Consider the following 14,000-nt stretch of genomic DNA (forward strand, 5'->3'; position numbering starts at 1 on the left):
AGGGATGCTGAAGTACATGGTAAATGGAGAGAGATCAAGAACTGGGTTTGCTGAACCTGAAGAAAAGAAGATAAGGGGGAATTATTGTTCTCCAGACTATTTAAAAGACATATTCATACCAGCAGTACACAGTGATGGGATGAAAAACAATGAATGGAACACAGGAAACTTTGAGTAGATATGAAGAAAAATGATTTCACTGTGAGGTTGATTAGACACAAGAACAGATGCCTAGAGAAGTCATGGTATCTTTGTCCTCAGTGAACTGCCCAGGACAAAAGCCCTGTTCCACTAGATCTACTTGGACCTGCTTTGAGTAGGGTGTTGGACCTGAGTTGTTCTCCTTTGCTATGTCTGAGCAAAGCTGTTGCATTTGGTGCTGCTTTTGCCACAAGAAAAAGGCAGTATTTTTAACATTGAAAAGCTGCGTTGTTCTTATAATTGCTCCTAAAAATGGGAGACACCAGATGCACCAACTATGGAACACTTCCTTGTCTTTTCTTCTCTATACTCACAAAGCATTAATAGGAATTGGACAAATACAGGAAAAATCAAATGCTTGGCTAATATCATGCTGCAATTTCTCCATTTCTAAGGCTAATATCTGTCAGAGAAGTAGCAGAGGGGAAAAATAGAAACTGATCTACTCAGGCATTCTTAGGGTTGTTGTTTTTTTTTTTTTTTCCTTTCTGCAGTATGCTTTCAAAATAGAGATGAAAATGTTACTGAGTTCCACAAACCAAATGCAACCCTATGGAATCCAACTAAATCAGCAGTATTGCATCTTGGTGAATTCATCCCTGCAATTCAGAGTACATAACATTGGGTTCAAGGTGCTCATGTATCAGGGCAATAGATATGTCATCCTTGGAAGACACTGGCATGTCAGCTAGCTTGCTTCAGGGTCACAAGTTGACACGGGGAACTATTTGGAAGGCCTTCCTTTGGGAAACTCCCTTCTGAGTAGGGCAGATTGAGAGGAAATATTAATAAATGCGTATGCTAGGAAAAGTATAGTATGTTCTGCTGTTCTCCAAATGAGAAATACAGGCAAGTCCATCAAACTAAACAAAACATGTCTGGAGGAACTTCACTTAAGTTTTTATTTTTACATATTCTGGGATAAAAATATTAATTCTAGATACCTTGTCAAAATTATGAATACATACATTTAAGAAATGCATTCTATTATGCAAGGTAATAACAGTGTGTTATGTTACTCTATGCAAAGTTAGAAACTATTTATATTAGCACCTTTCAATTTTTCTTTTAATGATATTCCTTGGAACGTATGCCAGTGAAAGAGTTTGCAACTCAAATAAAATCATTAAGATGCTAAAGGTAAAATGTATACATACTGTGGGATCAGACTAGACAGTAAGGGGGTGGACAGAGCTTTTGGTGAGACTTGGGTGAGAATCAAAATTAAAACAGAGTGCAGCGTAGGCAATGGGGCCATGGCCCAAGGCTTATTCTGGTAATAAGTATCTGAGTATCACTTTTATTGCATGATGTTGCTCTTGATACTGAAGTGGATGACAAAAGTAGGTAAGTTCCCTTATCTTTCAACCAGTTCATTTCTTAAAATCAATCAAGCCAATCACAGAGACTTCTGTTATTTAGCAGGGACAGGTTACAAACAACCTGGAATTGCAACTTCCTGCACAAGCTTCACGCCTGTGCACCTACGTAATGTTGCTATCTGTGTCAATGGGCTGTGACACACCCATGCTCTGCATACTGACCTTTTTTACAAGCTGACTGTAAAGAAATTAAAATAGAGTATGTGTGCAGTTCTTCTGGCCTCTTGGATGGGTTAAGAGAAGGTTAATGCTGCCATGTATAAAGTTCAGTTTCTGCAAAGAGGAGCATAGTGCCACTAGGGAAAGAATGGTGGAAAACATTTAGCAGCAGTTAATTCTAGTTAACTGTAAACATTTAGAGTGCAGTCAATGCATGCATTTCAGAATAAATTAAAGGTGTTCTCACAGTACTTGAAGGTCCACTTAAGACTTTTTAGAATCCCTGAAAAATCTAAGTAAACCCAAGGCCTTCAGGCCTCTGCAATAGGCTGTAAATGCGTAGTGTGTAGAACGTGTCAGGTATTTTCATAGATTCTATTATTTCTATCCTGCATGTATCACATCATACAGGTGTCTGCAGTTGGTGATATGAGCTGAATATATTGAGTGTGTTTTCTGAAGAAGCGTTTTATGATTTTATGCTAATGCATTCATTTCAGTGGTGGTGTGTTTATGGGGTTTTCTTTTGTGGTGGTGTGGTGTTTTTTTTTTTTTTGCAATTACACTTTTTGTATTGAAAATATACCTAATAAAACCACAAATATACTAAGTGCAGAAGAAGTGATACATTAATTACAGAATATGAGCATGATCACTGTGTGACTAGACTGGTGACAGTGAGGAGGATGAATATTGTAAGAAATCAATACAGTGAGCTAAAAATAAGACAGTAACAAATGAGGTAATGTTAAAAAAAAATCTTCATCTTGATAGATACTGACTCCACATTCCTTTTTGTTTCTTGATGCTCAAATGCTGACTTACATTTGAAGACTTACATCACGTCTGTTGTGCAGGGGAGGAATTTGATAGTATGACAGACACGTTCTTTGTAACGTCACTGAGCTGTTACCCAAGCAATTACTAATTTGTATTGTGAGCTGTTCTCCTTGTAGGGGCTGTAAGTGCTGTGTAGCCAGATATGTTAAACTGGAGAGCACTATTCAACAGAATGGGAAGTGACTACATTTATCATAACCTCATATTCTTGTGTGAGCCACGTGAAAACATTCCCTCTATCTCTCATGATTAATTTACAGACGTGCAGTATATTTTACCCCTCTAGTAATGAAATTATTTCAGATCTTGCTGTGGGTGAAATTAGATTATGGTCTCTGGAAAGGAGACCACATTCAGGTTATATGAAGTCCAAAATCTTGTTATTTAATCATTTGTGAGTTCTCCAGTTGTGTTTTTAAAAAGAATATTATTTTCCTTTTTTGAATTATGCTTTGAGCAAAAGGTGCAGATGCTACCACTGTCCTCCATTTCTTAAGTGATGAAACTAATACATATTTGCAACAATATGAACTGAAGCCTTATCATATAGAGGAGCATATATTGTCTTCCGTACAGCGCCTCAATCAAGCTTAGAAGATTCTTTCTCACTATGTAGTCTTGTGTACTCTCTTCCAAACAGGAAGTTGCCAGCAAAACCTCTATAAAAAGATTAGTAAGGTGAAAATCAGGATGTGAAAACGATTTCAATTTCCTGCTGCATATATCCAGTTATGTGTCAAGTGGTCCTTACTATTTCTTCACAAGTTCTTTGTTTCTCTTTTATCTAGTTAGCTTTTTCAGTAGTACAGAAGATAAGAGAAGGAAAATATGATGGATTATGCAGTAACTATGGAAGTTAATTCATAGCCTCTTAAATGCGTGGCTTTAAGAGCTGTTATTTCACTTCTTATCCTTTATTTAGTTCTACGGAAAATTAAAGGTATGTGCATAGTTAATAAATTAAATTACAGGTAGCAATCTCTTTCCAGCTGAGAGATTCAATAACTTGAGCAATTAGTCTGCTCGTTAGGCTCAAATCGTTAAAGCCACAGAGATTCTAACACACTGCTTGTTAGAAATTCTGAAACTGTGAAAGTTTTCAAGCAATTCTTTTGCCTCTGTTTCAGTAAAGGAATGTAATAAACTAGAGCTTTTCTTGAGAATTATCAGCAAGTACCTGGGGAGCTTCTTGAAGACCTGCTACTTGACCAGTTACATTTGTGTCAATGGAGATCAGATGGGATTAATATCTAAAACTACTGATGAAAGGAAACTACAGCTGAGAGGAAAAAAAAACAAAAAAAAAAACCTTAATGCTTTCAGCTCTTATGCACCAACTATGGAAGCCTATGGGAGATTGTCTATGAATTGTAGCTCAGAAAGGTAGCATATATTTCAGAAGAACTGTGATAGCAGTTTCCACTCTCTCCATAGAACTGGAAGTAAAATGCAGAACTTTTTGTTCACCACTGCACAATCATCAGTGGGACAGAAGGACCTGAAGTTCTTAAAAGCAATGTATGAGTTTGCCCAGGAGATCTATTGGCTACAGCTCAGCTATTCATGCTTGGCCCTCAAATATTTGTGTGTCTGCTACTGAGATAGTAAAAGGCTGTGTTCCCATAGCACAAATGGGATACAGATATTTTCTGCTACACACAATCCTAATACTGTGGGATTTCCAAGGTCTTTTATAAGCAGGAATCAGTCCTGTGTAAGTTAAATGTAACTGTTCATGCGGATGCATAAGCATACAAAGATCTACTTCTTTAGAAGATGAAATTCAGCCTAGACTTTCAGTAAGCAGAGAAGACTGAATGCTGAGATGTAACCAAAGAAATAGTCTTGACCTTTTTACAGACCAGAGAGATCTGGATAAAATGGATCTCTTCTAATGAAGGTCTTATACACACCAAGCATGAAAATTACTCTCTACAGCCAGCGGAGGAATACAGTGAAAAGCAGAAGCTTCTCTACTGTGCCTTGGGACATGAAATAGCAAAAAGAAAATGGTAGAAGCCTTGTCCTAGTAAAAAGCAACAGCGCTTCTCTGAGAAGTAATATTACATGACTGATGTGGGCACCTCATGAAAAATGGAGTGTGTATAAATGAATCTGTGTGTAAGCCAGTGGTGATGCCAGGGGATTCTTCTGTTTAAACTTGTAGCTAGTGAATGCAAAATGCTTTCCAAAACCACATTGTGAGGCCTGACTGTCAAAGCTATAGCTCACTTCTTCTTAACTGTTATACTATGTCAGCCAGGGAAAAAAAAGTATTTTTAACATCATATGTTCTTCACAGTAAACAAACCTATTCTGGTACTTCTCTCCGCTGTCTATCTTGATTAAAAAGTTGTTTGGTTTTTTTCCTAGACAGTGACTTTGGAAATACCATCCATTTCTGAGATGGTACAGTTATACATATTGCATCAAATAAACAAGCCATCCTCCTGCTTAAAGGAAAGGCAGTGAATGGGTTTAATGGTACCTCTGGTACTGAATGATTAAATCCCATTTTTCTGTTTTGATTTTTATGCTTTGTAATAGGTTTTGTATGTTCTGTTTTCCTTCAAATCCCAGTAAACGTTTTTCCCCACACCTACAAAGCAGGGCAAATATCAGGCTGTCAGTATACTGTAAGTACTTCCTATATTGCTAGCTCTTATTGTCTCGCCAATTTCTTTCGGCTCTGTTTCCCTTTCTTTCTCCCATCTTATATAATAAGCTCTATGGGGCAGGAAATCTTGCAATTGTATGTTCATTCATAAACTAACATACTGAAACCCTGACATACAATTATGAATTACAGACGTGGGTACATTTAATAAAATAATTACCTGTGCAGCTTAGCCTGATGTGAAACAGGTCTTGATGCTATGAAGGCTATGTAAAGGGATCTGTAATCAAATAAGGTTAGGAAAGTATGAGCAAGATCTCTGAAAATCTAATTGATGTGTTTTTCCTAATATGCTTTAGTGTCTTGTAGTCTGAAGAGGTGCTCTGTTGCCATTGTAGAAGTCAAAGATTTAAATTTGGTCTTACATCACAGAAATTGAGCCACCTGCATCTGAGCTGTGTATCTGTGCCTTGGTCATGGGATTGCTTATAGGCAACTTTGCTGCTTTTCCCTCTGTTGTCTCAGATGTGACATCAAAAGGGTAAGAAGTAGTCCAGCAGCATTCTAGCATGCTCATGGCTATTCAGTTGGGATACTCTTTCAATTACAGTCATGAGGAGTGGGTTTTTCCAACTCTTGTTGTGGGTACTGTAAGGCAGAGGAGCAAACGTAGTGATGGTCTTTTCATGCACACACAAATCGTCGTTGGGAAGAGAAACAGTAATTTCATGCTTCCCCAGGATACATAGAATCTGTCCTTGGGGACAGAGACACAAAATTCTTGCTAACTTTCTGAATTCAGAATATTCTAGAATGTGGAAGATAGGTACTGTATGTACAAAAGGGATGTATTAGGGTATTCCCAGTTCTGCCTAACTGAATCTTCATGGATTACTAACAAAGTATAATGCCTACATTACTCAGAATTTGTCGTAGCTAATATAATCCTTTTCATGTAGGAAATAACATCTGTCCAATCTCCAAAAGAAAGACATTTAATCTGTAACTTGTCTGTATGGGTAATAGTGCATAGTTACAGTGCTTGGTTTGAGCTAATTTCTTTGAGAACAGACATATGAAAAAAAAAAGCATATGGCAACTGATCTGAAAGACAAAGAAATAGGCATTTCAGAGGGTTTCTGACTCAAGTTAGCTGTATAGTGTTTTTTTTAACACTTAAACTGCATCACAATGCATTTCAGAGTCATTGCAACTGCAGTTCAAAACTCAAAGTAAGAAAATAATAAACTGTGAATGGATTAGAAAAGTTCTTAACTCATGCCAAGAATTTTAGGAGTGAGATACACTTTTTGATTGTTTTTTCCTCCTCCATCAGCATGAGAGATTGCATTTTATAACATCTATGCTTAATTTGTATTGAAGAACTCTGTAGAGACTTCTCTCCATTCTAGGTTATGAGAAAGTCATAACCTAGAGGTAAGGAGGTTTTGGATATAGTATCTAAAAGACTGTTACAGATTTGACACTTGCAAGCTTAGGCTTTTTAGACAATGCATTTAGCACTACCAACAAAACCAAGTTTCCACCTCTGCCATGTTTCTCATAGTGCTGGTAGCCAGGTTGGACCGAATGAGCCACACTGAAAAAAAAATTCCATGGTGAAAGGACTATGTTATGGCTTTACTAAACACCAGGTTGTAACAAAGATACAAAATTAGAAAGCTGCAAATATGAATGAAATTTAAAATAGTTTTGAGGATTTATTATAAACACATACACACTTTAGAAGGCCTCTGGCTCTGAAAAGCCCCAGTGCCTATCTTCTAACTAAATTAAATTCATTTCCATTAGAATTCAGCAGATGCAGCAGCCCTGTTTTCGTTCCCAGGGGGTACTTTCTCCTTGGTAGCAATGCCAGATACCCTTTTGCTTTTTTAATGTCTGACTGTTAGGCAGCAATCCAGAAGGCAACAATAATATTGAGAGAAAAGGAGAGGTTCACTGTAAATAGCAGTTAAAAAAAGAGGAAAAGGTTCAAGCGATCATTGGTTAAAGCAGTTTCTTAATGGTCTTCCTAGCTAAAAAGGAAGATCTGCCACTCTGAAAAACACAGTGTACAATTATCAAAGTTGAGCCTGATTGAGTAGATGCTGCAAAAGAATACAAAATAGTCAAAATTAAATTGGAAATGAGGAGAGGTAGCAGATGTAGTAGTTGAAATCAAGTTATTTCCTGTATCCATGAGTACAGTAAAATATTTCTTCTCAATAAACAAAAAATTACTTTGGATGCAGCCCTATAGGAACTCTGCTGTCGCTGATGAGAGTTTTGATAAGGTTAATTAGTTGGATTTTCCATATAAATCAAAATTCCTTTCTAAAACTCAGTTTTCCTGCTGCTTTGATGTGCAGCTGGGGAAGATGCTGCTTTGGTTAGTTACCAGGACAGGTCACATCCCAGGGCTTCCCACTGTAGTTACAGGGGTATTGGAAGCTCACAGATGAAATTTATTGGTTGTGGAAATTGTCTACAGTTTTAGGTTTAAAGGGACAGACATGTTTGATGAAACTACTGCAGTCTATTTCTTCAGAATTGGTCCCCAAATAGAGTGCTCTGGGGTCACACAGAGGTTGATTTGTTTTATTGCTATGACAGTAGCTTTCCCTAGCACACATCCAAAATTCCTAAATATGTAGGATGGCCAACAGCAACAACAGCTCTGCAGCAAGGAATGCCTCCATTGCAGAGTTTATGATCTCCTGAACAAACTAGGGATTTTGTCCATTAGCACCCTCCTCAGACTTCCTTTTTTAAGGGAGAATGGGTTGCAGTAGAGAGAGGCCTGCAAAAGTCTCAGCTTGACGTGATATACTTTCAACTGCATATTATTTAAAAAACAAGATGGTGATATGGTAGGCTTTCCTAATGCTGTACGTAAGGCTGTGCAGGCATATAATATTTTATAATGGCATGAAGTGCTTCCCTGGGGTGTGCCTCTTGGAATTCAGTCCTAGCTTGCAGGGTCCATGTGGCAATGGATGCACTGTGCAATGCTTCTCCTTAACCCCACAGGGCTAGCAGGGTAGGATTTGCTCCAGAATTAATACAAAGGATGTGTATTTTGCTGTGTTCAAACGTGACACTTATTTTCTTTCATTTCAAGAGAAATAAACTTCTAAGCAGTATCACAAGTGAATACAGGCAAAGCTAGCACAAGATTTCTGTTTAACATCTTATTGAAAGTTGTTACCGTGTCACCTAAAAATACTTTGGAAGATGATATCTTTATGCAGCTGACAAGTTATAAATTCTCTCAGGCAGCTCTGTGAATGTATGATCTTCCCATGAGCTTTTCATTTTAAGCAAATGCATAAAATAATCAAAACAAGTTACGATGTATTTTTAGCTATCTAGGAGTTGATACATAACTTTGGGCATACTTTTTTATGTGTGCTTAATCTTCAATGAATGAAGGCTAATCACTAAGAAAAATTTATTTCACTCTAATCAGGGATGTCCTTTCCACATAACAGGAGGAAAAAAAAAAAAAAAAGGAAAACAGTAAACATAAATTAGTACAGAAAATTACAGTAACAATATTTATGTTCAGTGTCAGCATACCTATTAGGATGGATAACCTATTTTTGCCACTTATATTCTTCGAATTATTCTGTTGCAAACCAGACTGGGTTGTTTTTTCCTGTGTTTGTTTGATTTTTTTCCTTTTTTTTTTTTCTTTTCTTTCTTTTGAGACCATGGATAACACTACTTCAGTAAGCTCAGTGAGTAAAATGAAGGCTGTGACTCAAAAGCCTCCCTTGTGTAGTACTGGCAGAAGGCGAAGAGCTGAAAGTAAGAGGTGCTATGATGGTAAATGATATCACAGTAGCAAGAAAAATCACATTTGCAATATAAAATAGACACATATATCAAAGTACATTATAATGCCTCAAGCTTTATCTGTACTCAGGTGTGAAAAACAGAATACTGTCTCTTGTAATTTTCCCTCTTCTCTGGTAAATCAGAAGTGTCAGGGAAGTGCCCATAATCAGATTTTGTTGTGGCCAACAGCTTCTTTGGTGAGCCCCCCCAGTTTATAACCCTCATTGTGGTGTCTGCCCTGTGGTGTCTGCTCAGACCAAACTCCCAGCAAAATGAAAAGGAATGTTGCATGACAAAGGATACCTCATACTCAATATCCCAACTTTGTGCTGCTTCCAGAACCTGATGTAAGGTGTTATATTTAGCCAGTGTATGACTTGCTGATGTATTTCTGGTGACATGACATTCTTGAGAACGATAATGACTCTAAATACATTTTAAACATGAACAGGAATGGGAATAAAGCAGACTGTTACTGTAATGTACGTTCTTGCAGCATTTATGTCTTGATGACCATTCCAAGTATGCTGAAGAAATGTTATGGACGAAAACCAAACCTCCCTAATCTTCCTTCATTTAAAGCTGAATGCAAACCTTGCTTCTTTGTCCAAGCCTGCCCACAGTAGTGCTCTCATTCTGACTGATTCATGCAGAAAATGAAAAACAGGAGACTTTTTGTCCCTGTTTGTATGGTTAGAGGAAGATGGGGAGGGAGAGGTAGGGGGGAAGGGTGGAAGTGTGACCATTTTCTTTGTAGGTGTTTTCATAATACTCTTATTCTGACAAATGTTTGTGACTGTGCTCAGTCATGGGCCTGAGTACAGTCAATAAGTAAGAGCTGAACGGGAACAATGAAACATTCATGCATATTGTGAGAGCTAGAACAGTAGGAGGTGGTAAACGTGGCAGGATCTGAGCAAGGTGTTAATCATGTGCCTCAGGAGATTTGTCCAAGTATAGAAATGAGGATTGTGTTTTCTTATCAGAAAACTTGAAGAACAGCCATGAGTTTCTGTCAGACTTATTTTACAAAAGCAGAAAAAGAATTTGTAAGCAAACAAAGTGATGCCACTCTCCTTTTTTCCTCCAGTATGTTCAAGGAAGCCATTTCTTGAATAAATAGGCTTATGCCAAAGATGCACCCATGTCCTACACGAGTCACCTCCTGATAGAAATATTGCAGGAAGGCTCTAAATGTTGGCTGTTTGCCTGAACCACAAATAACAAATAATAATAATTCACTAAACAGATAGGAATTTATTTCTGCGCAGTTTTGTGTGCTGCATGCCCACAAAAATTTCATGACGTTAAGTCATTTTCAGTGTTAAATAATTATACATTTCATTCTTTACTCAGGAGGAGTAAAATGAAGACTGCATATTTAAATATGTAAGAACTGGGTAATTCAGGAGATTTTTAATTGGTTTTAAAGGCTTTTTAAATTTAGTTAAGCAGTTGTAATGTAAAACAGGACGGTGTTGACTGGAACTGTGTTTTATCTAATGACTACTTATGGACTCTTGGAAAAGAACCTGATGGTCTTAAATTCCTCTTTGGATTCATACTGGTTCTCAGGCTAACAGTGCTTGTGTTGGCTCAATGTGCTGCTACTTTTGTCTTGAAAATCAGAGCCTGTTGTTCTAAAACAGAATCTAGATGAATTACTTCAGCCATGTTGGCAGACAGCCACTTGCTTCCCTTCTAAAATAGCAAGGTAATAATTGTCTAGAGATACGATGATCACAAATATTTTTGCTGATCTTTGTGACACATCAGAGTTGCTAGATAGCCTACAATTAGTTGATAGATTTTAAAAATAAATATATTTTCGAAATAAATACTACATATAGAAGAAATATGTGCAAACTAATTTCACGTTTTCTATATGCTAGGATATCTACAAATTGTCAAGCTGCTGGCTATTATCAGGATGAAGCTGTGGTAAAAGACAAGTCTTATACCAACTATACAGCGCTTCTGAAGAGTGAGTAGATCTGTTGTTCTCTGAATTCTACAGTTCTGAAAATACTTCTGTAGTATACTTCAATGTGTGTATATTATTTGAAGAGTAACAAGGCACCGTTTCTGCTCAAGAAAAACTTCTTTAAAAGCACTTAACATTTTTTTCCTGTTAAAAGTTTTTTTTTTTTTTTTGGTCTCCCTAATACTGTGCCTATTGCAAAACCAAAAATTCTTTCATCTTCCCTCAGTCTTTCTACAGAAGCTATCTTCTGTCTCTTTCGATTTCTGGAAGTGGTCATAAGTGGTAAATAAACCGAATCAATATTTTTTTTAAAAAAGAATGATTTTTAAAAAGAGGTTTTTTTCTAAAAAATAACTGGCATCAGTGAAATCAGTCAATTATTATTAAGCACAGAAAGTCAGTGGTATTTTTTCAGATTGTCTTTTAAATATTTGAAGACTTAGTACATAGCTGCACAGTAATTAATAATAGACTACAACATGCATTTTCTATGAGAATATCCAATGAAGTCAGCTGGTACATCAGGACTGCCAAATCCAACCAGTCTACCATAACATTACTTCTAAAATGAAATATTTGTTATATAAAATACTAAGTTTGGGATTTTATTTATTTACCTTCTAAAATGTCAGCTTCTACTTCGGAAGGTTTTGCTTGTTCCCATTGTCTGGTGAGATCAAACCTGAGGGAGTCTGTCAAATGCCACAGACCTTAGAGACAGCCTTGCAGGAAAGAAGAAAAAAAGGGCTTTATGTCATGTTAAATACTCATCAATGCAGTTACAGGAGTTACAGGAGAGCAATACTGCGTGTGTCTGTACAGATGTGTGTATATATACGTATGAAACTTTGCATGTTAGGAGTAGGATATCATACATGCTTCAGAGAATGTGTGATTTCTTACAAATCAGATTTTGTTTAATAGTACGTACGAAAGTCTTAAGCGTATCCCCAAATTGCTTTCTTGTGGATTCCTGTCAGTTCAAAATGTTGCTACTAACAATATGTGTGATCCAAACATACAAAACAGGTATCAGTGTTTAGAAAAACAATCTTACTTTTTTGGGTAATGGAACTGCTCTAAGTAGCTCTGCTATTCTTCTGCCTGTCAATACAGATGTTTTGCAGCCTGTGAAATAAAGAATGCAAATTAAAACAGGTAAATTAATACCTAGGTATTTAAGTAACTGATTTTCCATCTTAATCAATAGTACCACCTCTAGGATTCTCCTGAATGTTTGAGACAAAATGTGAAGGTTTGTAATTTTCCTTTCTGTGATACTGGGAAATTATGGACAGTAGAAATCCCTACAGTGCATTCATTGTGCTAATACATATGAGGAAGATATTAGTTGGTCAGAAAAAAAGAAAATAAAAATATTTTTTCTTCTATTTTTGTAAATAGAACATATTTTCCAGGTGAACAATGAATATTTCTTGTGAAATTATACTATATTTATTACTTTTATAAATGGTTATCTTAGATTTCCTTTTATCATTTGTGCAATCACTAATTTGTAATTAGCACACACTGTTACTTTTGGATACTTCTCCAACACAAGTCTCAACACAGTTGTATTTTGATGGACCTGTGTATTAATTTTCCTTAAAGACTAAATGTTCTCATTTCATACCAAAAGAAGTAGTCAAAATAGTATATTCAGAACTGTGTAAAAGATTATTCTTCATTACTTTTAGAGACTCTAAGATGCTGCAAAAAGAAAATAAATTCATTTAAGCATGTATATTTTTGCTGGCTTCGGTGATAGTACACACGGACTTAGATAAGGTTTTATTTGTGGATGCTTTGCTTAGGACTTAGGCACTTAGCTGCCAGGATCAAATGTTACTATGAATGCTCAGAAGCAGTACTTCTGCCTGAGAAACCAGATCCAGCCACAAAATCTGAGTATCCAGTTCAGCAACCATTGGCAATCATATTTCTCAGTCTCAAGAGAATGCTACCATGTGTTGCTAGTACACGGTCATCTGGAGAACTGGCAGTTGGTGGTGGCCTGCCTTCATTCTTGAGACACAGAATGAGGTTTACAGAAATGTAAAATATCACTAATAAACTAAATAGCACTTCACATCTTCAGAAATGGAAGGGGGAAATTGCTTGTATGTTCACTACAGCATTTCAAGAATGCACTAAATTTATAATGGGACACTTAAGTTATACATGCTGAGAAACAGTGTAATGCTAAAGACAGATAAACACTAGAATAGGTTTTAGAAGGCAAGTTTTAACGTTTCAACTGTAGGAGCCTTTTTATGACCTGTTTAGACAAACATTGGTCAGAAATAACGAAGGCACAAATGATTCCACCTTGGAGCAGAAAGGTGGCTTATATGACCTTTGAAATGTTTTTACCCTGGTTTCCTACTGCGATGGGGCCTATGTGGTGTTGCTATGGGGTCTGTTCCAGTAAGCTGGATACATTTCAGAGCTGAGGTTGCCAAGAGAAAAATGAGAGGATGCTGTGGTAAAGAGGTAGGAAAAAGTCCAGCTTCACTGCTCAAGGAATGAGTTTCTACTCTGTGAAAGGCAAATGCTTATAGCTATGCATTGATTTGGGACTATCAATGCATAGGATTGTGGGACTATCAATATTTGTTTTTTTCACAAGCAAAAAGTTAGTGCAGGTTTACAGAATCAAAGCCTTAATCACAGATATCTTTTGTAGTAAACCACACAGATTGCTGCAAATGATGAACACTGTGGTTCTCATACCTAAAAATACTGGCTGCTACTGCTACAGAGGTTTTCTCCTTGTTGTCTACAGAAGACAACTTTTTTTGAAGTTTCCACTACTGAATAGACTTCTCTATATCTATACTGAAATCAAAGGTAAAAAAAAACAAAAACAGAACACCTCTAATACTGATAACATGATGCTTCAGGAACACAACAAGAATAATACTCTGCTTAATCAGAATGTATTTCCTTAAGTATTCAGGAAGACAACCCCACT

The 14,000-nt window shown here is 36.7% G+C and overlaps 1 long non-coding RNA gene across 4 annotated transcripts in view; it reads right to left on the reverse strand.

Annotated features, from left to right (window-relative positions):
- LOC116243609 (uncharacterized) overlaps positions 1 to 14,000 on the reverse strand; it is a 55,280-nt gene that overhangs the window by 40,430 nt on the left and 850 nt on the right. For 3 of the 4 annotated variants that reach the window (XR_004170020.2, XR_004170021.2, XR_004170019.2), the window contains exons 2-3: positions 12,084 to 12,154; positions 11,644 to 11,748 (exon numbers count right to left, since the gene is read on the reverse strand). This is a non-coding gene — a long non-coding RNA (uncharacterized LOC116243609). Of the gene's footprint in view, positions 1 to 5,419; positions 5,480 to 11,643; positions 11,749 to 12,083; positions 12,155 to 14,000 lie in introns of all 4 variants that reach the window. The other variant, XR_004170022.2, reaches the window with a different exon arrangement.

This window comes from Phasianus colchicus, chromosome 13 (genome assembly GCF_987193195.1).
Source record: "Phasianus colchicus chromosome 13, bPhaCol1.hap1.1, whole genome shotgun sequence".
NCBI lineage: Eukaryota > Metazoa > Chordata > Aves > Galliformes > Phasianidae > Phasianus > Phasianus colchicus.